General features: G+C 46.7%; 1 pseudogene across 1 annotated transcript; it reads left to right on the top strand.

The window, feature by feature from the left end:
• The first annotated feature begins 3239 nt into the window (after positions 1 to 3239).
• Positions 3240 to 10809, top strand: LOC146175269 (atlastin-like; annotated as a pseudogene). Its single transcript, XR_014701922.1, has 8 exons — positions 3240 to 3644; positions 3739 to 3951; positions 4021 to 4239; positions 6008 to 6172; positions 6315 to 6371; positions 7277 to 7348; positions 7407 to 7541; positions 9969 to 10809. The product of XR_014701922.1 is annotated as an atlastin-like (transcript).
• The last annotated feature ends 15229 nt before the right edge of the window (positions 10810 to 26038 follow it).

The following is a 26038-nucleotide window of genomic DNA, read 5'->3' as shown; positions in this document are numbered from 1 at the left end:
GTCCTGCTCGACGCCTGATGGCCAGCTCGACAGAGCGTGCCAGACGGCAAAGGCCACTGGGCCCCTGGACTGAGGGCTCCACCCGGGAGAATTCTCTTTGTCTAAATAAAGTTTTTCATTCATTTATTCACGATGTCACGGACGGGGAGAGCTACTGAAAGGCTACGACGGTTGCTTATCCGACACTTATCCTGAAAAGGAAAACCAAATGTACTCTTGGAAATAAAAGAAAGGGCGAGTTGTGTGACGCCGTCTGGAGTTGATGCCAATCTAGAGGCAAACATCAATTTTCATTTCCACTATGGTGTCTTGGTAGTGGTGCTGGCGGAGACTCTTGAGAGTTCCTTGGAGGGCCAGAAGATCAAATCAGTCGATATTGTCAACCATAAACCCTGACTGCTCATTGGAGGGTCAAATTCTAAAGTTAAAGCTCAGCTACTTTGGTCATCTGATGAGAAGAGAGGAGTTGCTGGAGAAAGATTTGATGTTGGGAAAGGTTGAGGGTCGCCGGAGAAGGGGTAGGCAGCGAACGCGATGGTTAGATGGCATCCTCGAGGCGCTGTAGATGAAGTTATGTGATGTCAGGAAGATAGTGAGAGACCGGAAAGCGTGGCGTGATATGGTCCATAGGGTCATGAAGAGTCGGACACGACTGAACGACTGAGCTGAACTGAACTGTCTCGGTAGTATCGCCTGCCTCCGTGTTTTCCACAAACAATGCATGTGTACCGTCTGGGCACGGGGCCTGCTAGTTTTAGTCGAAAAACGAATCTGGTGGTAGAGCCGAATCGTGAAGCTCGCACGTGCTTTCAGAACAAAGGCTGAAGTTTTCAGAGCCAGCAGGCCATATCCCGCAGCTGCGCGGTCAGTGCCGCGAGGTGTCTCAAGTAACCGAGGCACCGACTGGCGCCGGCGTGTCTGCACTGCTTGCATTCGCCTCGCCTCGTAGGACGGACGCATGGGCCATCTGGCATTGAACAGCAGCCAGGCGCAGAGAGGCGCCAGCTTCGAATCCTTTCGTGGGCTCCACCTCCAGGCGTCTCATATAACTGCCCATCGGAAGCGAAGCGACTCGCGAGGCCCAACGCGGATGACGAGGGAGCTGCCGACGTTTGCCTTTTTTTTTTTTTCTTTTTTAGCAGGATAAACTGGCCCATGCGGGCGTCAAGCGATAGGTAAGGGCGGCGAGGGTAGCATCACGAAAGAAACTAATAACTAATGAACCAAATACAATGACACGATTTCTAACCAGCAAAAACACGTAGGCAAAATGAGGCGCTTGTTATGAGATGGATAGAGAATCACTGGCACTATAGAGAAAGCGAAAGCGGTGGAGAATGGTGTGTGTGTGTGTGTGTGTGTGTGTGTGTGTGTGTGTTTGTGTGTGTGTGTGTGTGTGTGTGTGTGTGTGTGTGTGTGTGTGCGTGTGTGTGTGTGTGTGTGTGTGTGTGTGTGTGTGTGTGTGTGTGTGTGTGTGTGTGTGTGTGTGTGTGTGTGTGTGTGTGTGTGTGTGTGTGTGTGTGTGTGTGTGTGTGTGTGTTGATCAATGTGAAATGTTTATTTCACATTGATCAACACACGCACAAACATACGGTGAGAAAAAAAAAGTGCAAACAAAAGCGCACGTCAGCGAAGAACTTTTGCAGAACATCTCTTTTTTTGCTAATTTGTCGCATGTGTAATACGTTAATTTCATTATTTTTTTTTATGCCCAAAGCGCTGTGTGGCATTACACTTTGTGTGTGTGTGGGGGGGGGGGGGGTCAAAGTAACACTAAGACGATCGGTACAAGCAGGAAATGCAAATTAATAGGCAAGCAACCGAAAATACAATCAAAGAATTATACAAGCACTACTTCTGGCAATCATTGAAGAAACAAGGGGCTTAATACATTGCACAATCCGCAAAGAGGGAAAAAAATACATCAGTGGTGGTAAGGGATATCATGTGGAAGTTTATTCCATTCGTGAATAGTTTTAGGGAAGACATAACGAAGTTCGTTTTGCACCTGATATTTTTTATTTTATACGCATGGTCAAGACGCGGTGAGACGTAGTCGGGATGACGCACATTATGCGTGGGTTTCATTGTGAAATACACTGTCAAGCTATAACAGTAACAGCAGAACGAGGTTGTTTTAATTTAAGAATTGTTCGGCAAAAACCCTTTACGTCACCAAAAAATAACAAAAACAAATCACAAGTTATGTCGCATGTCACACGCAGTTGTGTGTGTGTGTGTGTGTGTGTGTGTGTGTGTGTGTGTGTGTGTGTGTGTGTGTGTGTGTGTGTGTGTGTGTGTGTGTGTGTGTGTGTGTGTGATCAATGTGAAATAAACATTTTATGTAAGCAACTAGAAAGTAGAAGCCTAACAACCACATACGCCGTAGAAGGATTCGTAATTCGCTAGCAGGTAAAAAAGCACACCATATCTCGGGGCCACGACGACCAATCCCCTTCGTAATCCGTGTGTACGGAACACATGGAGGAAGGAAACAACTTAGGAGAGGCCCTTGCTATTCCCAATGCATTGGAGAAAGTGTGGCGTAAGTGACGTCAAAGTTTAGGGTTAGCCAAGTCGGGCCATTAGCAACGGCGACGCTGTTGCTATGAAAACTCAGGCCACTAGCAACAGCGTTGCTAAGGGCCCTAGGTACGTGAGCGTCGCGGAGAAAGAAAGGAGGAGGCGGAGGAGGAGAGACGTTGCAGCGTCCGGTCGCGGTGTGGCCGCGCCGGCTTCAAAAAAATGACGTCAGGGCCTCTCCTAAGTTCTTTCCTTCTTCCATGACGGAACACGAGAATCGGGAGAGAGCGCTCACGCGGTTCACGCCAGCGCCGACAGCCCGCCTCGAGCATCATGCCTCCGCGGCGTCGGCACACCTTCCCCACCGAAACCATACACCTTCGGCTCGTCGCATTCGCTGGCGGCTGAGCTGGCCCATGCAGTGATCGTTTTGTCTTTTTTCTTTCGGCGGAAGGGCGTGCAGTGGCGCCAAGTCAGCAGTGCAAATCTATATGTGCTTTTGATTCTCACGCATCCCACAAAACATCGCCGATGTTCGCACGGCGGGCATACTCTTTCTTCTCCGTCTCTTTTTCACCCTAGAAGCGGTGCTGCTGTTAGCGACCCTCCACGACTCCCCCCCCCCCCCCCCCCCTTTCCATCTCCCCTCACTCTCTATTGCCCACCTTGCTCCATTCCGCTCCCACGCTCGCCCAGTGCTGCTTAGTACGTCTCCATCAACGTTTGCTGTAGTAGTAGCGTTGGTTGGCATATCCACCCACTCTACAAGTTGACAGGCACATTTTGCCTTCAGGGACGCGATGGCAGCTTTCGGCGACAGCGGGAAAGCGGTCCAGATTCTCCGCATCAATGAAGACCACAGTTTCGATCTCGATGGCGCTCAATTAGAGGCTATTCTTCTCAATGACCGAGTAAAGGACAAACCTGTAGTGGTGATCTCAGTGGCCGGTGCTTACCGCCAGGGAAAGTCCTTCATGCTCAGCTTCTTTCTACGGTACCTGCGAAACAACTGCCGCAGTGATTGGCTTGACGATCAGAGTGCCCCACTTGACGGCTTCGAATGGATACACGGCAGCAAGCCGCACACTACTGGAATTCTGCTTTGGGATGAAGTCTTTCTAGTGAGTTGGGCACATTTTTCATGGATCGCGTTATATTCGCAGGGGTCGGCATATTTTCCATGGATGGGGTGAGACATGAATGTTATCTTCACAGGTGACCACATCACAAGGTGAGGAGGTCGCTGTGTTGTTGATGGACACCCAAGGGTCTTTCGACTGTAACTCCACGGTCAAGGACTGCACAACCGTCTTCGCTGTGAGTATCATGGCGAGTTCGGTACAAGTTTACAATGTCTTGCGAAACATCCAAGAGGACCAACTCCAACACCTGCAGTTCTTCGCTGAATATGGAAAGTTTGCTCAAGAGGTATTCGTAGATGTCCCTATTAAAGCAACGGGTATAATTTTTCTTTGATAAAACTTTCTTTTATTGCAGGGTGCGAGAAACCAACCATTCCAGAGGCTTGTGTTTCTTGTGCGGGACTGGGCGTTTCCGTACGAGGCTGACTATGGAGTAGAAAGTGGCTGCACTGTCCTGAAGGAGCGCCTCGAGGTGGTAGACAAACAGCACGAAGATTTGCAGTCGCTGCGACGAGATATCTGTTCAAGTTTCTCGAAAGTCGAATGCTTTCTCATGCCCCGGCCTGGCGAAAAGGTATTGTTTTGAAACTAAAAGGAAAAGAATTAGGAGCTATGCTCCGCGATTTTATTCACTAATTCTATCTTAAAAGGAAAAGAATTAGGAGCTATGCTCCGCGATTTTATTCACTAATTCTATCTTTACTATTTTCTTTTTGGTTAATAACTTTCGCTTATTTTATTCCTGGAAATCGTTTGCGTAGGCTTTGGAATGTCTCAATTTATTACCTTTAATTTTGTCGTACCACGATAGCAAGGAAGCATCACACCTGTTGGGCTGTAATTGGTGTTGCAAAATTAGTATCTTACCCGAGGCATCTTCAGCCGTTGGTCGACTATAGTTTCGTTATAAACCAGCTCATTGTTGAATTGATAGGCCGCTTCATTGCTTACTACAGAGTCACAAAATCAACGGAAGAAAATTTACCACAATATCTTGATGGTTAAAAATATATTGCAACGATTATTATTGTATTATTGGTAGCTATTGGTTGGCGCCATAGGCAATTTTGCAAGCGTCTGAATCTTGATTAGTTTGTAGACACAATTCGGTAACGTTTCATACTTCTATTCCTTTTTGAAATGGTTACGAAGTGTTATTATTGGTAGCTGTCGGTTGGCGCCATAGGCAATTTTGCAAGCGTCTGAATCTTGATTAGTTTGTAGACACAATTCGGTAACGTTTCATACTTCTATTCCTTTTTGAAATGAATTATTGGTAGCTGTCGGTTGGCGCCATAGGCAATTTTGCAAGCGTCTGAATATTGATTAGTTTGTAGACACAATTCGGTAACGTTTCATACTTCTATTCCTTTTTGAAATGGTTACGAAGTGTTATTACTGGTAGCTGTCGGTTGGCGCCATAGGCAATTTTGCAAGCGTCTGAATCTTGATTAGTTTGTAGACACAATTCGGTAACGTTTCATACTTCTATTCCTTTTTGAAATCGTTACGAAGTGTTATTATTGGTAGCTGTCGGTTGGCGCCATAGGCAATTTTGCAAGCGTCTGAATCTTGATTAGTTTGTAGACACAATTCGGTAACGTTTCATACTTCTATTCCTTTTTGAAATGGTTACGAAGTGTTATTATTGGTAGCTGTCGGTTGGCGCCATAGGCAATTTTGCAAGCGTCTGAATCTTGATTAGTTTGTAGACACAATTCGGTAACGTTTCATACTTCTATTCCTTTTTGAAATGGTTACGAAGTGTTATTATTGGTAGCTGTCGGTTGGCGCCATAGGCAATTTTGCAAGCGTCTGAATCTTGATTAGTTTGTAGACACAATTCGGTAACGTTTCATACTTCTATTCCTTTTTGAAATGGTTACGAAGTGTTATTATTGGTAGCTGTCGGTTGGCGCCATAGGCAATTTTGCAAGCGTCTGAATCTTGATTAGTTTGTAGACACAATTCGGTAACGTTTCATACTTCTATTCCTTTTTGAAATGGTTACGAAGTGTTATTATTGGTAGCTGTCGGTTGGCGCCATAGGCAATTTTGCAAGCGTCTGAATCTTGATTAGTTTGTAGACACAATTCGGTAACGTTTCATACTTCTATTCCTTTTTGAAATGGTTACGAAGTGTTATTATTGGTAGCTGTCGGTTGGCGCCATAGGCAATTTTGCAAGCGTCTGAATCTTGATTAGTTTGTAGACACAATTCAGTAACGTTCAATACTTCTATTCCTGTTTGAAATGGTTACGAAGTGTTTTTGCGGTTTTTTTTTTTGTTTACAATGTGGTTTTGACTATGACAGCCCATAACCGTAATCATTGCGTCATAGGCGGAGATGGACCAGGCTTTCGGTGGTCGTCTAGTGGATATTCACCCCAAGTTCCAGGAGAAGCTCCAGGAATTGTTACCATGACTCCTGGCTCCAGAAAACCTTGTGGTGAAGAAGGTCAACGGTGAAAAGATCACTTGTCACGAGCTATTGGACTATTTCAGAGTAAGCAGATTTTAAACTGTGGAACAGATGTTGCACCTGTTTATCTTTACAGGACCGGGTTAAGTGGAGAAATATGGGAGAGGCCTTCGCCCTGCAGTGGGTATAATCAAGCTGATGATGATGATGATGATGATCTTTACAGGCCTATGCTGAAGCTTTCCGTGGAGGACAGTTGCCAGAGCCGAAATCAATGCTGCAGGTAGGAACACGAGTTCTTTAACACACACACACACACACACACACACACACACACACACACACACACACACACACACACACACACACACACACACACACACACACACACACACACACACATACACACACACACACACACACACACACACACACACACACACACACACACACACACACACACACACACACACACACACACACACACACACACACACACACACACACACACACACACACAAAAGGACGCGAGATCGAATCCCGGCCTCGGCGGCCGCTTTTCGATGGAGGCGAAAAGCAAGGTTCCCATGTGCTGTGCGATGTCAGTGTACGTTAAAGAACCCCAGGTGGTCGAAATTTCCGGAGTCTTCCACTGCAGCATCTCTCATAGCCTGAGTCACACACACGCACGCACGCACGCACACACACCGTTACTTCTTCAGTAAACTGGCCCTCTCGCCGCGATCACGCGCACAATTCAGCAAACCACAGTGTCAAACATCAACACTTACACTCAATCTTTATTAGACAAGTAACGTTTGGGATGGATAGCCTACATTTAACCTCCGCACCCATAAATAACACAGAAAATTTCAAAAACGCGATCACTAACGTATTACTCCACTGTCTACTCATCATTTTATTTGCATATAGGAGTTACGTGATTTATCTGTTTGTTGTTCGATTTCGTTCTTTGCAACCTACTGCACATCACTGCTTGTGTTTGTTAGTTCTGTGATCTTTCTGTTTGTTTGCTTTTGTTCTTTGCAGTCTAAATGTAATTTTGTCGGCTATTCTCAATATTCACCCTTATTGTTTTAAATATTCGCACCTCCTCCCCTCTGAAATGTATATGTATGTATACCCTCAGGATAGAATGTATACAGGCATGTAAACCTTCCCTTCTAGGTGACAGCTGAAGCGAGCAACATGGCTGCCAAAAGAAAAGCAACTCGGCTTTACATGGAAAGCATGGAAAAGGTTAATAGCTAAACTGCACCTAACTATTTCTCCGAATAACACGCATCGCTCCTTTCAGAGGCCCCATGGGAACCTGGAGAGACTCCTACAGGCTCATATGGCTGCAATGACACAAGCAAGAGAGTTGTTCAGGAAAACCCCTAAGATGAGCAGTGAAGCAGTCTCTCAGCGTCATCTGGAGGCTCTGGAAAAGGCAAGCTCTCTTCGTATTCCTCCGTCGTTGCGCGATCGGAAGCTTTAACGAGGCACGAGCGGAGTTGTAGGTTTTACAAGTTCAGGAAAGATGTGAAGCTCCCGTAAAACTGCCGCAGCACAATCGCAGACTTTGTTAGGGCACAAAGGAAAAACGCAGTACTGACTGTAGGCATCAGGCCGCTTTCATCGCATCTTGCGTAGTGCTATCTAAAAGCAACTAGTTTCAACAAAGAACAGCAATGCCACCGTATGCAACCATCCGCCTCTTTAGTTACTGAGATTTTGGCAGTGCTGCGATAATAAATGAGTTAATTGAAAATTTGGCGCGAATACTAGGAACGAAGAAAGCAGCGACATTACTAAAGCGAGAAAGCGCGCACCAGCAATAGGAATCCCATCAATCATCTCCGCCAGAAAGATAGGAAGTGGAGCCTCGAACATATCGGCGGTGAAAATGATGCTCCTCCTCTCCCCCTTCAACTCTTCGCACACCAACTCGCAAGCAAAAGAAAGAGGAAAACAAGTCGCGACGGTGCTCCACTACGTCCCTTCCCGCCCGCCGGCGTAACTTGTGAGGTCCAATGAGGGACACGCTCAGCACGCCCTAATTGGGGCGGTTTTGCGCGTTGGGATGTGTCGCCCAAATCGGTTGCGAGTGGTCGCCAGGAGCAATTTAAAATATATATATATATTATTTGCAAATAATCGTCTCCACGCAAAGCTTTTAAATTTAGCTCGATTGCTCACAAGGACAATCTCTATGGGTTTCTTTGATTAGAAATATACCGCAAGTAGCATTTAAGTGCTTTTAAATTAAAATCACCATGATTAGCGCCTTTGCCCAGAACATCGAGCGTAGTGTGGTACTGTTAATTGGTAGTTCGTTATCAAGGGTATCCACGGTCCAACGAGTGTTTCTAATCTAAAAACCTCCTGTTGCCAGACCATATATTTGCACTCCGCTTAAGTGAACGCCTTTAAGCGTTCATACTCGCGGTGACCGGTGCGTCCGATACATTCAAAGGCTCGAAGAAGACGACGACGACCTGGGAGGCGGTAGCTGGCGGCTGACATGGCCGAGCACTAACTGGCCGTAGGACATCCTGACATTACGTTTGGCAGGAGCTGCCAACGCGGGCCTCTCCTTTCATATGGGAGGGTGATATCCGAATCAGCCTGCCAAAACACTTGCATTCCTTAGGCTACGCAGGCATGTTCATGCGGCTTGGTTAAAACGGGACTTTATTTGTTGCCTGGCACTCGTACCTTACGCTATCGCGTCATCGCGAAGTTGAGAGTGAAAACGGAGAAAAAGAGGTGCCGTAGTGGAGGGCTTCGGACCACAGCGCGATAGAGGCTTTCGCGCACGTGTGTCACTCAACGCTGTTCCAGTTGCAACTTTTTCAACTGGGCGAAGATGAGCAGCCTCTGAATTCCAAAAGTGTTTCGCCTGGCAGCCTTTCGTGTGAGTTCCGAATATACTGTGTTTGTAGAGAACGGTGGCAGCCTTTCGTGTGAGTTCCGAGTATACTGTGTTTGTAGGAACGGTGGCAGCCTTTCGTGCGAGTTCCGAGTATACTGTCTTTGTAGAGAACGGACAGGAAGAACTGAATACCAGTGAAACAACGGCAGCCTTTGAGCAACAAGCGGATAATACTTTTTGCGGAAAATATTTTCGAGATGCCGCCTGGGAAAGAAAAACTATTTCGATGCAGTCACCTGAGGTTTATGAAAGTATGAAAGAACACTTCCCACTTGAAGAAAACGATGCCTAATAAACTGCCTGTCAACTTATTGTTTAGTGAAACAGTGCTCATATATATATATATATATATATATATATATATATATATATATATATATATATATATATATATATATATATATATATATATTTCTCTAGACATCATTCAAGGATAAAAAGTAAACCGAAGCTGTCCTGCCTTGCTTGCTTAACTGCCCTCGCTGCCAGTGGTGCGCCTTCGCCTCTCTGTGCCACATAAAAGTTACACTAATTTTAATCAGGCTTATAGTGTAGCTTTCAGCCAACACGATCAGGAGCGTACATTTGGTCACTTCTAACCGAATGGCTTGGCTAGCTCAGAAAAGCTTTTTTTCTTTCAGCCAGGTGCCTTCGAAAAGCAAAACTTTGCATGCTCCGAAATGCCGATGTGCGGTACATGTCTCCTGTACGCGGGTGGGACCGCTCACATGGAGGAAGGAGAGAAAAAGTTTTTTTTCTTCCTCCATGACCGCACAGACCAGCATGGCAGTTGTTCTCAACTTGGTCGCTAGATGGTGCCACATGCACAAAATGGCAGCGCCCATGATAAAACGGTGTATACAAAGTAGCCCAAATGGTTGCATTCCGAGACTTCCACGTCGAAGAGGAAAGATCCAAATAAGGCTTTTTTTTTTTTTCCAGGAACTTCAAGCCCATTTCGCTCGCCTCTACAAGGACGAAGAGCTCTTTATCCAGAGAGAGAGAGCAAACGAGGAGCAGCGGGAACGAGAAAGAGAACAGGAGAGAAATAGGGAAGCGCAGCGAAACATGGAGAGAGCGATTGAGAGAGAAAGAGAAGAGCAACGAAATAGAGAGAGAGAATATGAAAGAAGGAGAGAAGCACAATGGGAAATGGAGAGAGAGAGAGAGAGAGAGAGAAAAAGACAGGAGCAATGGGATATGGAGAGAGCCGATGAAATAAGGAGGGAGAATTACAGAAGGGTTGAGAAAGAAAAAGAGGAGAAGCAGAGAAAGGAAAGGGAACAAGTAGCGCAGATCGACGAGCTGAAGGACAGGCTTTCGAAGATGGAGAGTGAGAAAGCCAAACAAGAACGAATGCGTTTGGCCCTAACTGCTTTACTGCTCTCTCCTTCAGGTCCTAGCACACGCCTAAGCGTAGACGATCCGAATAATTCCTTCGCCGATATACCTGCAAAACCAGAGTAAAATGAAGACAAGCGAAATCAGAGTGGAGGATGAGGTAGGATTTGGGGTGTTAAATGTTTTAATTGGGATCCCCCAAATGCTCCCAGTTCTGGGCGAACTCGGCTGAAAATAAGGTGCTGTTACGTACGATATAGTTTATTCGGTTGCATCCTTTCGCCTTTGCCTGTTATATGCATTTAATTCAAAGGCAAACCTTCAACTTGTCATTTCTAACGTAATATTGAACCAATGTGATAGCCTGAATAAGAGACTTCTCTCTCAATGCGAGAGACGTGCTCAGTAAACCTATCTATGGCACCAAGGAGTTAGTGCATTATCGTGTTATTTTCCCAATTTTTCTAATAAATTTGTTCTGAACAAAACGACATGTGTAGGTTGTTTCAGTGTTTTACGTGATGCAGCTTGCGATTTCTCTGGTATAAACACTCTAACATTTTTTCCTCTTTCGTAGAAGAATGTAGGAAACTGGTTTAAATCCTACATCTTACACTGAAAAATGAACGACCGAGAAAAGAATTTGTTGTTCCTAAGTAGAGCATTTCGATAAATGTTTAAAAAATATTTTCTAATCAAAGCGCACTTCATTTGTATGGCTACAGCTGCGTCACAATATGTTTGCTGTGACAAATATCTGCACAAAATTGCCATTAATATTGTGCTGTTAGCGACGCACTGAACAGCAGCGAAATAACACTGCGAATGATGTCATACCTCACCTTTCCAGAGAAAAAATTTAGTTGCGATTTAGCTCTGGTTCATCATCATCATCAGCCTGACTATACCCACTGCAGTACGAAGGCTTCTCCCATATTTCTCCAATTAACCCGGTTCTGTGCTAGCTGCATCCACTTGACCCCTGCGAACTTCTTTAACATCATTCGTCCACATAACATTCTGCCGCCCCCTGCTACGCTTTCCTTCCCTTGGCATCCAGTTTGTTGCCCTAGGCGATCATCGGTTATCCTCTCTTCGCACTACATGTCCTGCCCATGCCCATTTCTTCTTCATAATTTTCACTAGAATTTCGGTAACTTGAGTTATCTCTCTGATCCACTATGCACGCTTCCTATCTCTTAATGTTACCCCTACCATTTTTCGTTCCATAGCCCTCTGGGTTGTCCTCAACTTAAGTAGAACCCTCTTGGTTAGCCTCCACGTTTCAGCCCCATAGGTGAGTACAGGCAAGATGCAACTGTTGTATACTTTCCTCTTGAGCGATACCGGTAAGCTGCTAGTCATAATCTGCGAGTGCTTGCCAAATGCGCTCCATCCAAATCTTATTCTTCTCGTTATTTTCTTTTCATGGTCCGGATCTGCGGTTACTACCTGTCCTAAAGTAGACATATTCGCCTACTACTTCCAGTGCTTCGCTTTCTAACGTAAACTGCTCTTCCTTCCCGAGGCTGTTGAACATTACCTTAGCCTTCTGCATATTGATTTTCAAGCCTACCTTTCTTCTATTCCTGTCTAGGTTACCAATCAATCTTCGCAGTTCATCTCCTGAGTTACTTAGCAAGGCAATGGCATCAACAAATCGCAGATTATTGGGGTATTCTCCATCTACCCTTATCCCTAACTGCTCCCACTCCAAGTCTCTGAATACTTCCTCTAAGCAAGCTGTAAATAGCACTGGGGAGATCGTGTCTCCTTGCCAACACCTTTCTTCATGAAAATTTTGTTACTTTCTTTATGCAGAACTATGGTTGCTGTGCAGCCACTATATATATATATATATATATATATATATATATATATATATATATATATATATATATATATATATATATATTATATCTTCCAGCACTTTCACGTACGGCTCATCTACCCCCTGATTTCGCAATGCCTGCATCACCGCCGAGGTTTCTACTGAGACAAATGTTTTTTGGTAATCAATGAATGCTATATGCTATCGCATTGGGAGTGACCAAAACAATCCACTTTATCAAAAGAAATGAGCGGAAAGTAAGTATTTTAATGAATATTTCTCAAATCGCCACACCTGGCGGACTCCTGTGAAAGCTTTGACAAACCAGGATATCACGTCACATTTACGCGCCGTATAGTGCTCTGTCACAAGCTACCTCACCTATTATACAGCGGAAGATGCGGGAGCTTATGGCTGGAATATAGAGCGAAATTCACGGGACTCCGTCGCTCCTCTGGACAAGATTCGACAAGCCGATGGGGCAGCGACCGCCTGTCCTTGACGCGGCTGCTGCATAGTCGGCCGAGGGTATAAAATAACCGACAGCAGCACGCCCTCACCAGTGCGTTTGGGAAGATTCAAACTTCCGGCCACTCCGCGGTGCTCCGAAAGCGTATTGTGTTCTTCGGGTCCGCGATCGATGCATCGTCCTCTGCACCTGTACGGCCGCCGCTACCGAGCAACACAGCCTTCGACGCCTCAGCAAACAAGAAGACGTGAGAATTTCATTCGCCACGGACTGTTGTTCAATCGAACATTATTTTCGCTTTGTTAACTTTTGACCTGACTTAGTAGTATTTTACGCTGTGTTCTTATGTAACTTTTGCTCATACTTATAATATCTGAAATACCTGCTTTATTATCTTTATAGTCTTCATATTTTTATCACAGTGTTTTGTTCATTGTCGGGTTATTTTTTTTTCTCTTATCATTTATTTCTTCGTCTTTATCAATATCTTGTCGTGGCGTTGTATTCTCTTTCATTGTACTCTATTATTATCAGTGTAATTTTGGTCTGCTATTTATAAACCTTCAATTGTTTGTAAAAGAAAGTGACCGATTTGTACTTATTCCTCAATCACACACCGACACACGTGCTTCACGGGTTGACCGGCCTAACTTTTAAAATGTGTTCACAACCCTCATAGAGGAACGACGGGAAATCGTAAAGGGAATCCCGCACCTCTTTGGACCGTAAAGGCGGGGGTTTGTGACATAATTGGCGTCCGACGACAGGACTGGTAAACCAAGTGTCGGAGTAGGTGCAATTTTTTTAGTGTTGTATCCTAGCACTGCATAACGCTTTCCACCTGACATGGCTGATGCAGAGTTAGAACGGCTTGTTGAGTATGGCCGAACTTTTGGCTTTGAGGGTCAAGAGCTGCTCAAATGGGTAGATCAGGAGCGAGCTCGTCGCAGAGAAGAACGCAATGTGGAACGTACGCGGCGGAAAGAGGAGGCAGAACTAGAATCTAAACTCCGGATGGCGGAGATGGAGAAAGAAAAGGAGTTACGGATGGCGGAGATGGAGAAAGAAAAGGAAATAGAGTCGCAGAAAGCCCAACTCCGGATAGCGGAGATGGAAAAAGAAAAGGAGTTACTGATGCTCCGACGAGACCTACCTAATAATCCGGCAACTGACGCTAACAGCACCGGAGAGACAAGGTCAGAAACGGGGGAGAGTCAAGCTGCTCGGCCCGAACGCATAAGCCCGCACAAGCTGATGCCGGTTTTTAATGAGGGCAGGGACGACCTTGACGCTTACCTCATGCGTTTCGAGCGCGTCGCTGAGAGTCAGAATTGGCCTCGCGACCAGTGGGCTACAGCCCTTAGTCTATGTTTAAGCGGCGAAGCGCTCAGCGTTTTTAGTCGCATGTCTGCGTCCGAGTGCTTGGACTACAACAAGCTCCGGCAGGCACTCATGATTCGCTTCCGTATGACAGAGGAAGGGTTCAGAGAAAAATTCAGGTCTGCTAGTCCCCGGAACGAGGAAACGTGTTCACAGTTCGTAACGCGTCTTCAGAACTTCCTAGACAGATGGATAGAGCTGTCGGACACAAAGAAAGAGTACGCAGATCTCTTTGACCTGATTCTAAAGGAACAGTTCCTTTCTAACTGCGCCACTCCGCTACAAATGTTTTTGAAAGAAAAGAAGGACACATCCTTCTCTGAAACAGTAGCAAGGGCAGAAAAGTATGTGGAGGCCCATGGCTGGTCAAACTTCGGAAAGCGAAGCACCCCGAAGAATAAGGCAGAAAACTCCGTCTCCAAGACGACCGAGAGAAGGGAAACTTTGCTTCAATCATCGGATGCGAAGAGCAGCGATGAAAAGAAATGTTTTATTTGTTCACGCACGGGACACCGCCCCGAAAATTGCCGGGCCGCCCCATCCGACGGATCGGGACCGCCCAAGAAATGCCACAAATGCGGAAAACCAGGTCATCCAAGCTGGAGATGCTGGGCAAATGGGGCCCCGAAACAGAGAGAAGAAAATCGGGAGTCCGCTGCAGTATGTGTTGAGAACGGATACCTCGAACTTAAGGATGGAGGGAAGATCCCCGTCATCAACGCTGGGTTCACCAGTAAAGAATGCGCCGTCAGGGAATGCTTACCTGTCGTAGCCGGCATGATCGGAGGCCAGACAGTCCGAGTCCTGAGAGACACAGGCTGCAACACGGTGGTGGTAAGAAAGGACTTAGTACGGAAAGAAGATATCACCGATACGAAGTCTCCAGTTTACCTACTTGACCGCTCAGTCCTAATGCTCCCAGAAGCTTGGGTCGATGTCGACACCCCGTACTTTCAAGGACGACTTCTCGCTAAGTGTATGGAGAATCCCTTGTACGATTTGGTGCTGGGAAATGTGGAAGGTGCTAGGCCAGCAGACGACCCCGATCCGAACTGGCACAAGACAACAGAAAGCGAGACTACGAAGTCCACTGCAGTAAAAGTTGAAGAGCTAGCGCCTGACACCGAGAGCCCCGCACCCATTTCGGATGCCGCTGAAGCTTGTCCGGTAGTGACTAGAGCGCAGGCGTGCCAGGATAAAACGCTGAAAAAGCTTAAAGTCCTGCAAGGCCTCCCTAGTGTATGCCGCGAAGAGTTGGTTCAAGAGCAAGAGAATGACGCGACCCTACGCTCGTGTTTCGATCGCGTAGGCCCGCCGCAAGCGAAGAAAGGAAAGGGTAGCCACCAGTTTTTCATTGCTAACGGTGTCCTTCAAAGGAAATACGTCGCCGAGTCGGGCGGGGAGTACACTCAAGTTGTTGTGCCCCAAAAGTACAGATCAGCTATTCTCAAGCTGGCACATGATGGGTTGATGGGAGGCCACCAAGGCGCGAAGAAAACCCTACTGAAGCTTCAGACAGAATTCTTCTGGCCAGCAATGCAGGCTGACGCTAAGCGGTTCGTTGCCTCTTGCGATCTGTGCCAACGCACAACTCCGAAGGGTCACACCACACGAGCGCCTTTGGTTCGAGTGCCCGTCATTGAGACACCGTTTCAGAGGGTGGCGATCGACATCTTTGGTCCACTCAACCCGAAGTCCGCTCAAGGCAATCGGTACATCCTGACCATGGTGGACTATGCCACTCGGTACCCTGATGCAGTCGCACTTCCTAGCGTCGAGACCGAAAGGGTAGCCGAAGCACTTGTCGAAATGTTTTCCCGTGTAGGAGTGCCCAGAGAGGTCCTCAGTGACAGGGGCACGAATTTTACGTCCGAAGTAATGAAGGAGGTTAGCAGTCTGTTGTCAGTAAAACAGCTGCATACCTCTCCCTACCACCCGATAGCGAACGGCCTAGTCGAACGGTTTAACGGCACGCTTAAACAAATGCTCAAGCGCATGTGTCAAGAGAGACCAACCGATTGGGATCGCTACCTGGCTCCACTTTTGTTTGCATACAGGGAAGTGCCCCAAGAAAGCCTCGGCTTTTCCCCATTCGAACTGTTATATGGGCGAAATGTGCGTGGACCCCTGGCTGTACTTAGAGAGCTTTGGACGAATGCAACCATCCCTAACGAGTTGCGAACGACGTACGAGTATGTGCTTGCTCTACGGGACAGACTGGAAAATACCTGTAAACTTGCCCACGAAGAGCTAGAGCGCGCAGGAGAGCGTTACAGCCGCTACTACAACATCAAGAGCCGCAAACGCTCACTCAAACCGGGAGAGAAGGTTCTTATTCTTCTTCCCACAGAGCACAATAAGCTGCTCATGCAATGGAAGGGTCCCTTTTCGGTCATCAGCCGCAGGGGCGATGTCGACTATGAAGTGGATTTGGGCCATGCCACAAAAATATTCCACATCAATATGCTGAAGAGATACCAGCAAAGGAAAGACGACACCATTGTTGCAGCTGTCGGTGCAGTAATATCGGCAGAAGAAGACACAGACGCTGGAGAGATTGAGCTTCCTAAGCCCTCCCAGACAGTCTATCGGGGATGTACACATTTCCGAGAGATTGAGCCACGTACAGCAGAATGAAGCCAAGAAACTTCTGCAACAGTACGAAGGTATATTTTCGGACCTTCCGGGAAAGACCACGCTAATCGAGTGCCAACTGAAGTTACAGAGCGACCGGCCGATAAATGTAAAACAATATCCGCTACCGTACGCTTTGAGACAGGCAATTGCATCAGAAGTGGACGACTTGCTCCGATTAGACATCATTGAAGCATAGGAGTCGCCCTACAATTCCCCTGTGATCGCCGTACGCAAGCCCGACGGGACGCATCGGCTATGCATTGACTTTCGGAAGTTAAACGAAGTCATCGCAGACGACGCCGAGCCCTTACCACGTGCGGACGACCTTATCGCCTCGGTAGGCCGCAAGAAATTCTTTTCCAAGCTGGACTTATCCAAGGGATATTGGCAAGTACCGTTGTCACCCGATTCAAAGGCGAATACTGCTTTCACGGTTGGCACGGGGCGCTTTCAATTCCGATATATGCCCTTCGGTATTAAGACGGCGCCAGCCATTTTTACGAAGCTGATGCGGAACATCTTGGCCGATATTCCCGACGTGGCGTACTACTTCGACGATGTTCTCATTGCCAGTGCGACATGGGAACAGCATCTCCAAACATTGTACGAGGTCTTTGCTCGAATTGAAGCGGCTGGTCTCACCATCAAACCGCTGAAATGCGAGATCGGAATGGAAACCGTCGCATTCCTGGGCCACCAAATTGCGTCCGGAGAATGGTCACCCCTCACCAAGACCCTACAGAAGATACAAGAAGCTTCACGGCCGACAACAAAGAAGCAGGTCCGATCCTTCTTAGGACTAACGGGTTACTACCGTGATTTCATCCCGAACTATGCTGACCTAACCTGTCCTCTGTCAGATCTAACACGGAAAGGTCAACCTTCAGTCGTGAGCTGGGGCCCCGAGCAAGAACGGGCTTTCAAGAACTTGCGGGAAAAACTGGCTGAGGCACCAATTCTGAAATTGCCAGACTTTGACCGGGAATTCGTCCTGCGAACAGATGCTTCTGATAGAGGTGTTGGAGCCGTTCTGCTTCAATCGCATGACGGAATCCTGCACCCAGTTGCCTATGCGAGCCGCAAGTTGCTCCCTCGAGAGGTAGCCTATTCAACCACTGAGAAAGAGGCTTTAGCGCTCGTTTGGGGAATCGAGAAATTTCAAGTCTTCCTCTACGGGAGAAGGTTTCTCGTTCAGACGGATCACCAGCCTTTGAAGTTCATAAAAGAAACAAAATCTGCAAACAGCCGCGTTCTTCGCTGGAGTATTAAGCTTCAGGAATACAACTTCTGTGTCGAGTATATTAAAGGCAGCGAGAACGTGGGAGCAGATTACATGAGCCGGCTGGAATAGTTGTTAAGCTTGCACTACTGCATAGCTGCATTGTGTTGATTGTGTAATGAAAATCGTACACGATGTGCCTGTATATATGTGCACTTGATTGTTATCAGTGATCCGTGACTTGCGACATGTGCGCAAGACATGACTGAAGAACTACAGTGTTGTGGTGTGTGCGGGTTCAGAGCAGTGCGTATATGGTGCGCGTCATGAACGGTAGTGAGTGACGAACGATCTTCAGTGCACTGAACGGACCCAATCTACTGCACCCCTCTATAGGGGCGTAATAACATCGTTCTCGGCGCTTGTGGAGTTCTAGAATATTCCGAGGCAATATTCTTCAGTGGGGGGCAGTGTCACAAGCTACCTCACCTATTATACAGCGGAAGATGCGGGAGCTTATGGCTGGAATATAGAGCGAAATTCACGGGACTCCGTCGCTCCTCTGGACAAGATTCGACAAGCCGATGGGGCAGCGACCGCCTGTCCTTGACGCGGCTGCTGCATAGTCGGCCGAGGGTATAAAATAACCGACAGCAGCACGCCCTCACCAGTGCGTTTGGGAAGATTCAAACTTCCGGCCACTCCGCGGTGCTCCGAAAGCGTATTGTGTTTCTTCGGGCCCGCGATCGACGCATCGTCCTCTGCACCTGTACGGCCGCCGCTACCGAGCAACACAGCCTTCGACGCCTCAGCAAACAAGAAGACGTGAGAATTTCATTCGCCACGGACTGTTGTTCAATCGAACATTATTTTCGCTTTGTTAACTTTTGACCTGACTTAGTAGTATTTTACGCTGTGTTCTTATGTAACTTTTGCTCATACTTATAATATCTGAAATACCTGCTTTATTATCTTTATAGTCTTCATATTTTTAGCACAGTGTTTTGTTCATTGTCGGGTTATTTTTTTTTCTCTTATCATTTATTTCTTCGTCTTTATCAATATCTTGTCGTGGCGTTGTAATCTCTTTCATTGTACTCTATTATTATCAGTGTAATTTTGGTCTGCAATTTATAAACCTTCAATTGTTTGTAAAAGAAGGTGACCGATTTGTACTTCTTCCTCAATCACACACCGACACACGTGCTTCACGGGTTGACCGGCCTAACTTTTAAATGTGTTCACAACCCTCATAGAGGAACGACGAGTAATCGTAAAGGGGATCCCGCACCTCTTTTGACCGTAAAGGCGGGGGTTTGTGACATGCTCTATACCCGCCTCCCTCATGTCTCCCAAGCAACCCCCACGCGAGCGGTTGCACATGTTCATTTTTTTCCTTTTGCCCCCGTGGCACGCACAAAGCGCACTGACGGACGTCTTTCTTTCTTAGGTTATCTTTTTTTGCTGCTCTTGTTCCCGCGCACAATTCATCGTTCCCTCCCAGCACGCAAAGAATTCCTAGAATTTCTGCTGGGAATACTCGTTCATATTTCTCTTGCAATTGTTCAATCACGTTGTGGCTCGGCGTCTGGTGTATGCCGCATATTGCCACCCTTAAAGGGCAGCTGCATCGCTTTTTAAAAAGAACGAGCTCGGTATACAGATATACAGTTTACGACCCCCTGAACACGAATACGACGTTAAATTTAGTCATAAGTGACCGCAAACTACTTTTTAATCAGAAAAACGTGCACCAACGCCGTGGGGCGTTTTGAAAGTGGCGCTCTTGCCTGTGATTGGTCAAGCGCGCCGTGACGTCAATGACGGCGTGCCATTGGTTGGTTGGTTCGTGGGGTTTAACGTCCCAAAGCGACTCAGGCTATGAGAGACGCCGTAGTGGAGGACTCCGGAAATTTCGACCACCTGGGGTTCTTTAACGTGCACTGACATCGCACAGCACACGGGCGCCTTGCTTTTCGCCTCCATGGAAAAGCGGCCGCCGAGGCCGGGATTCGATCCCGCGTCCTTGGGAACAGTAGTCAGCGCCGTAACCACTGCGCCACCGTAGCGGCGGTCCAAGCGATTGTACATGCACGCACGTGCTTTTCTGTGGATGTATGCCGCTGAACATGCAACGATCGCGCTGCTCAGGGGAATATGATATTGAGCCGTACTTGTTCGAACCAGCGGCGGCTTCGGAACAAGGTGACACTGGCGGCAGCGGCGACATGACGAGAGAGGAGACAGCGCTAACCTTTTCCCGCATGGGAAATTCACACTGGTACGTACCGCTGCGCTGCAATGCTGTATGCGCCTGTGATCTTCATATCCTCCTCCTCCTCGCGCCTACGTCATCACACTACGACGGAGCTCTTTCGTCGTCTCCCGTCTCGGCGCATATCCGGGAGGCGGGTGCGAGGGGTGCGAGTGGTTAGTCTAGGTGGTGTTGTTCATGCTCCAACTGCAGTGTGAGATTTCGCCTTTGTGCAACGTGTGTCGCAAAAGTTTTGCTGATTTGTTTTTAAAAATAAGCACTGGATGAGTGGCGGTGACAGGTCTGCGCTGATGCTGCAGTGTTTTCATCAAGTGTGCACGTTTTGAGAATGCATGGACATTGCTGTGTACCGCGGTGCCACGGAAACTATGATGGTGGGGATATAGTGAGAGTTTTCACGTTCCCATCGGACCTAGTGAGAAGGGCTCAGTGGATAAAAGCCATCCATCGTGCCGATTTCACACCAGGAAAGCGATCGGTGGTAAGGCAAATATTTCTCTTTACTATTTGTTATCGACAACATCTTTGCATCATTAACGCTACATAGATACTCCGAGATTATGTGTACCGTGATGCTTACCTTAAAAATAACGAGGGACTTTAACAAGTAAAGTAGTGGAAGGCGAAAGCCCGAGAAATCTCATCTTGTCTAGCGTTCCTGACATCTGCAATCCCACACTTGAACGCGCGCCAAGGAACGCCACGCGACAGGATCGCGATGGCGTACCATCCAAACGCACACTTGTCGGAGAAAGTGCAACGGATACTACGCCTTTCCTGCAGAAGTCTCATCTTCTGTAGCGTTCCTGCATCTGAATTCCACACTTGAACGCACACCGAGGAACGCCAAGTGACAGCTGCCGCAAAAGCGGGACACACTTTGTCAACGTCAGTACCCAGTCGGAAAAAACTACAGAAAATTTTCTGATGTTACGAAAAAATTTCTGTGCGGTTTTTGACGGGAAGCCTGTTGTGACAACAGAACATTCTGTTGTAACATCAGAAATTTCTGTGGTTACAACAGAAAAGTACTACAGAACTACAGACAACAGAAATATACTACAGAAAAACTACAGAACTATAAAAATATCTGATGGTTACGACAGAACTGCAGGATATTTTGTCGTATTTTTGACACAGTTCTGTAGTTTTTTTCGACTGGGTATGAGCCATCAAAGGCTTCCGCCTTAAAAAAAAGAAAGTTTCCATAGCTGCGGTGCGAACCTTATTCTATACTACGTGAATGTGCCTTAGAGACACAGTATTACTGATATTTAGTGCGCGCGGACTTTAAACTAAATTGCGATCATTAGAACGCTGCTGGTTTTTTTTACCTCCAGGTATTGCATCCTTCTAACTTCTCATTTCACATCCTAGGCCTGCGAGCGTCCCTTTAAGCCTGCGGACGTGGTCGACAAAACAAGTTACGTGGATGCGAAGACAAGAAGAGATTGAAGCTAAGCTGAAACTGGTACAACTTCGACCTGACGCAGTACCAAGCATACTCCCAAACTGCCCAACGTATCTTTCTGGTCCAGCTACAAGTGCCTCTCGAGAGTATCTTTTAATAAATACTTGCATACTCGATACATTTTACGTATTTATTGAGCTGAAATCAATTCTAGAGCCAAAAATAAAGTCCACTGCTGATCGTAGAGTTACATGTTTTGAGTGCTATGAAATCACTGCGAAACTTTCTTCCCATTTGTTTCCAAAACGAGTACAGAGACTTAAGAATTTCCCAGAGTTTATAGAGCTGACTTTCTGATGCTATGTTTATATCCGTAGCGTTATACTAACACTGGCACAATAAAAGCAGTGCTTCTGGCTTTTCATAAACTCATTTAGATTATGTGCTGTTTCCTGAAACTTTAACCTTCTTTAGAAAATCCGCTGCGCGAATATAGACGTTTACTTGCGAAATTGCAGCCGACTGAAAAGTTGTGTATTACATTCCTCCCTTCCCTAACGGCGCGTTTCAGGTGTCCACAGAAACAAGTGTGACAGATACTGCGCCTTCCCTTTCCTATGAACCAAATATTATTATTATTATTATTATTATTATTATTATTATTATTATTATTAAACAACGAGGCTTAAAAAACAAAAGAATATTTTCGCATGCGGCAACAACCATAATTCTAGGGAAACAAAAATAAGCCCGCAGCAACGCGCAGCAACGCGCAGCAGCGCGCAGCTTCCGCGTTCGTCGTAGTGTGATGACGTCAAGGAGGAGCGGAGAGGTCTTGAGTAGTCTAGGTGGTGTTGCTGTGATCCGCTCTCAATTGAACATATCTGCGTTACTCGTGCCCTAAATCTCCTGCCAGACTCGAACGAAGCAGTGTCACGTCAATGCGCTTGATGTGACGACTGTAAACAAATGAACTCATCCAGTCGAGGCGTCGCCCCAGTTTTCTTGCGTGAATTTAGTCATTTATATGTCAGGAAGAGCAGCAAAAGTCATGCTCTCAGCTCCCGCAACCTCGAGTACGTATACATTTTAATCTGGCGGGATTTAGCAAATTAACGCGGGAGCGCGGTATCGACGAGAAGCCAGGCCGCTACCTTGCTGCGCGCGCGTAATCCCATTTAGAACACCGGTAAAAATACCGAAACGCTAGAACAGCTATCGGAAGTCACGCGCTGCCATGTCGCGAGTTTAGCACACTTCATTTAGCTGCGCTTAACATCGCGACTTCGACCACGGACATCATGCTGTCCCGATTTCTTTTCTTAACTGGGATAGTTTAATTACCCAGGAGCTCTCCAAGAACCTGAAAATAATATATTGGCCATAAGATATAAACATGACAAAAGAAACTTATTTTAACAAAGCAGAGGCGAGTTTAGGATGTGCGTTCTCCTTTATGACATAGGTTTCTGACTTCCATTTTAAAAAGTTCATACTTGGCATGTGCAAGCAGAATCGGATTGCCAAGTGCAAAACGTATAGAGGTCCAAAACTGCTCGTTTTCCTGAACAAAACTTTTCATGAGGAAATAAGGGCTGCCTTTGCATTCGTCGATTCAGCGGTGTGATGACTCTTTCCGCATCGCACCGATAGCCTAATCATGAAAAAAATAAAAATCCTACTCTCTCCCAGTTTTCCATCCGCGCCAGCGGGCGCCAATGCTGAATAGTTTTACTTTCACCTGTGCCTTCATTTGCCCGGCCACCCATCTGCCCCACAGAACAAAAACGTAAACAGAACAGAAGAGCAATATGATGTATTGGGCCTCTTACTTCGAGTTTTCTTCTTTATGCGAAAGCAGCTCTCGGCGGCGGAGAGGTGCTCTTGTGTGCGAAGACAGAAGGCACAGCACCGGTTTTCAATCGCGCAGATTTGATCGGTATCCCAAAAGATCGCATCAACGACAAGTTTAGGTGATAGTCACTGTCGCGAAAATGATCTGAGCAGATCACCGACGATTTTGTTGGCTTTAAATCCTTCCTCTTGACCGCGGGAACCCAAAGCGCCGATAGCTTGCGCTCCTTTGGGAATTTATGAAACGCGACATCCTCTCGGCCGCCAGTGTTCGTGCAGCCATAGGCTGCGCAGAACCACGGCATGGTCGTTCTTTTCGTGAAGAACGGTGCAAGATGCACTGAAAAAGCTTGCGGTAACGTTCGCAAGAAGAAAACAAGCGCGAGGCAAGAAAAAGGTTGCACTGCGTAGCCTGCAAGCGACAGGTGATACACGGCCTGCTCGGGCAATAGAAGCGGAAGAGAGGTAGACGCCGTCCTTGACGTCACTACCGCCTGTCGTACTCCTGTCGTCTGCTACTGACATCCCCCCTCCAGCGCTGTGCACTGCGGAGAAGCCTGAACGGGGTAGCAACTTTAATCGATGATTACGTCACTATTTCAAAAGCTAAAGCCAAAATATTTCGCATACTTAACATACAAACCCTGCAGATTCGACCCTCTGAAGCGCATCAAATTCTAAAACAGGTGCAGCTTCCCTTTAATGGGGGTTCCTCCCTAGAAGGCTTGATCCTTCAGAACAAGCAGAGCTAGCATATGGGTCTGGCCGTTATGATTGACCAGCACGTTGGCAGAGCCCAATGGTGGCAGTTTCTGTCCTGACCGAAGGTGCGTGTCGTCTTGTTACAAGGGTGCCGCAAAGTTTGGAGTTTGGAATGTGTCCTGATTGACCAGAGTCCACTTCGAACTTAATCAGTTTGTGATGTACTGCAACTTCGGTAAAAATCTTTGGTCGCGTGCCGAGTTTCACGGTGTTAAGACCATACAAAACTGATGATGCTGCTGATGTTGCTCGATGGACGTCAGATGGCGGCCTAATCTCTGAGGTGTCGACACTATGGTTATGCTGAGAAGCGCTTTCTCTTGACAAGCTTCCGCCTTGTAAAGCACGCTTTCTTAATATGCCCTCGCTTGTGGCAAAAATTACATGTGGCTGACTGAAATCGGTATCCCTGGACATTGTGTTGGCCGTCACACCACCAGCAGCGTTGTGCATTTTTGACCGATTTTGCAACAACAGGAGGTTTGCGTACTTGGTTGCTTATCTAGTGTACTGGCATGGTGTTCCAGCGCATCTCTCTGCTGGTGACCGGGGCGATGTTGTAAGCTTTTTCGAACGTGAGATCCCTCTGAGCGAACAGGCGTTGCTGTAGCGACTCGTCACTCAGTTCGCACAGAAATCTGTCACGTAACATGGCATCCGAAGGAAGCATGGTGGTTTCAGCAGATGCGGCGTCTTCATGCTGCCCGGTAGCGGTCCTGGCTGTGGTCAGCGTCCCAAAATTGCAGTCAGCTGCAAGCTTCTTGAGCGCTGCTATGTAGGCGCTCACTGTTTTGCCTTCCAGCCCAGTCAAAAAAAAAAAAAATCAATGGGTCCAATTGGAAAGACCAGTCAGATTGAATTGGTTCTGCCAATCCCATGCTTGTCCAATGGGTACTGTCCAACCCATTTGGTTTCTTCACTCCCAATTGGGACGCCCAGTTGGTTTCGTGACTCCCAATGGGAAATGAAGAAACCAACGGGGCATCCCAATCGGGATTGAATAAACCCATTGGGCTAATGGGAAGCCCAATGGGTTACTTCAATCCCAATTGGGATTCCTTTGCTCCCAATTGGGATGCCCATTTGAAACGAATTGGGCTTCCAACTGGGATTTCCATTGGTTCTAATTGGTCCTAAGCAAACATTCCCAATTGGGAAAGTCGTCAGTAATATCCTTGACTGAGATGTGCACAGATATACATACCTCTATAAAGAGACAACAATGAAAATGTTAAGTTCTTATAAAAAGTATATGCCGCTTAATCGCATTAATTGATTATGTCATGTTCACTGTAAGTGCAGGCATAATTAAATAAGTTAACTCTGAATAACAAAGATGTGTCACTGGTCCCAGCAGCACTGTTCAAAGAATGGAGTATATAAGTCTGCAACCTGTGGATATATACATTGAATCTGTGTTAGTTCCGTGTGTGTAATGCTTGCTTGTCTCTCATGATTTCTGTGAAAAATTGAATTTCATTCCACTTGTATAAAAGTTGGCTCTCCTATAACTTCTGGACAGAAAACATTGAAATTGCATCTCCATTCTTATTTTTTTTTTAAGCTATGTGAGTTCAAACCATTTGGGCTCAATGGGTATGCCATTTGAGTTCAATTGGTGAACCATTTGGTCTTCATGGGTCACCAAACATTTCCAATTGGGAGCACCAATTCATATCAAATGGCCAGGCCCAATGGGTGGCGAAAACAAAATTGGTGTTTGACCAATTCATTTCATTTGGGGAATTCCCAATTGGACCCATTGAATTTTTTTGACTGGAATGGATCCCGTCGCTGGAAGCGGGCGTGGCTGTAAACCTCTGACGGCCTCGG

The sequence above is a fragment of the Amblyomma maculatum genome, chromosome 11, assembly GCF_055883805.1.
Source record: "Amblyomma maculatum isolate TAMU_Amacu chromosome 11, ASM5588380v1, whole genome shotgun sequence".
NCBI lineage: Eukaryota > Metazoa > Arthropoda > Arachnida > Ixodida > Ixodidae > Amblyomma > Amblyomma maculatum.
Note: the sequence above shows the minus strand (reverse complement) of the source record. Positions and strands in the feature narration are given on the sequence as shown.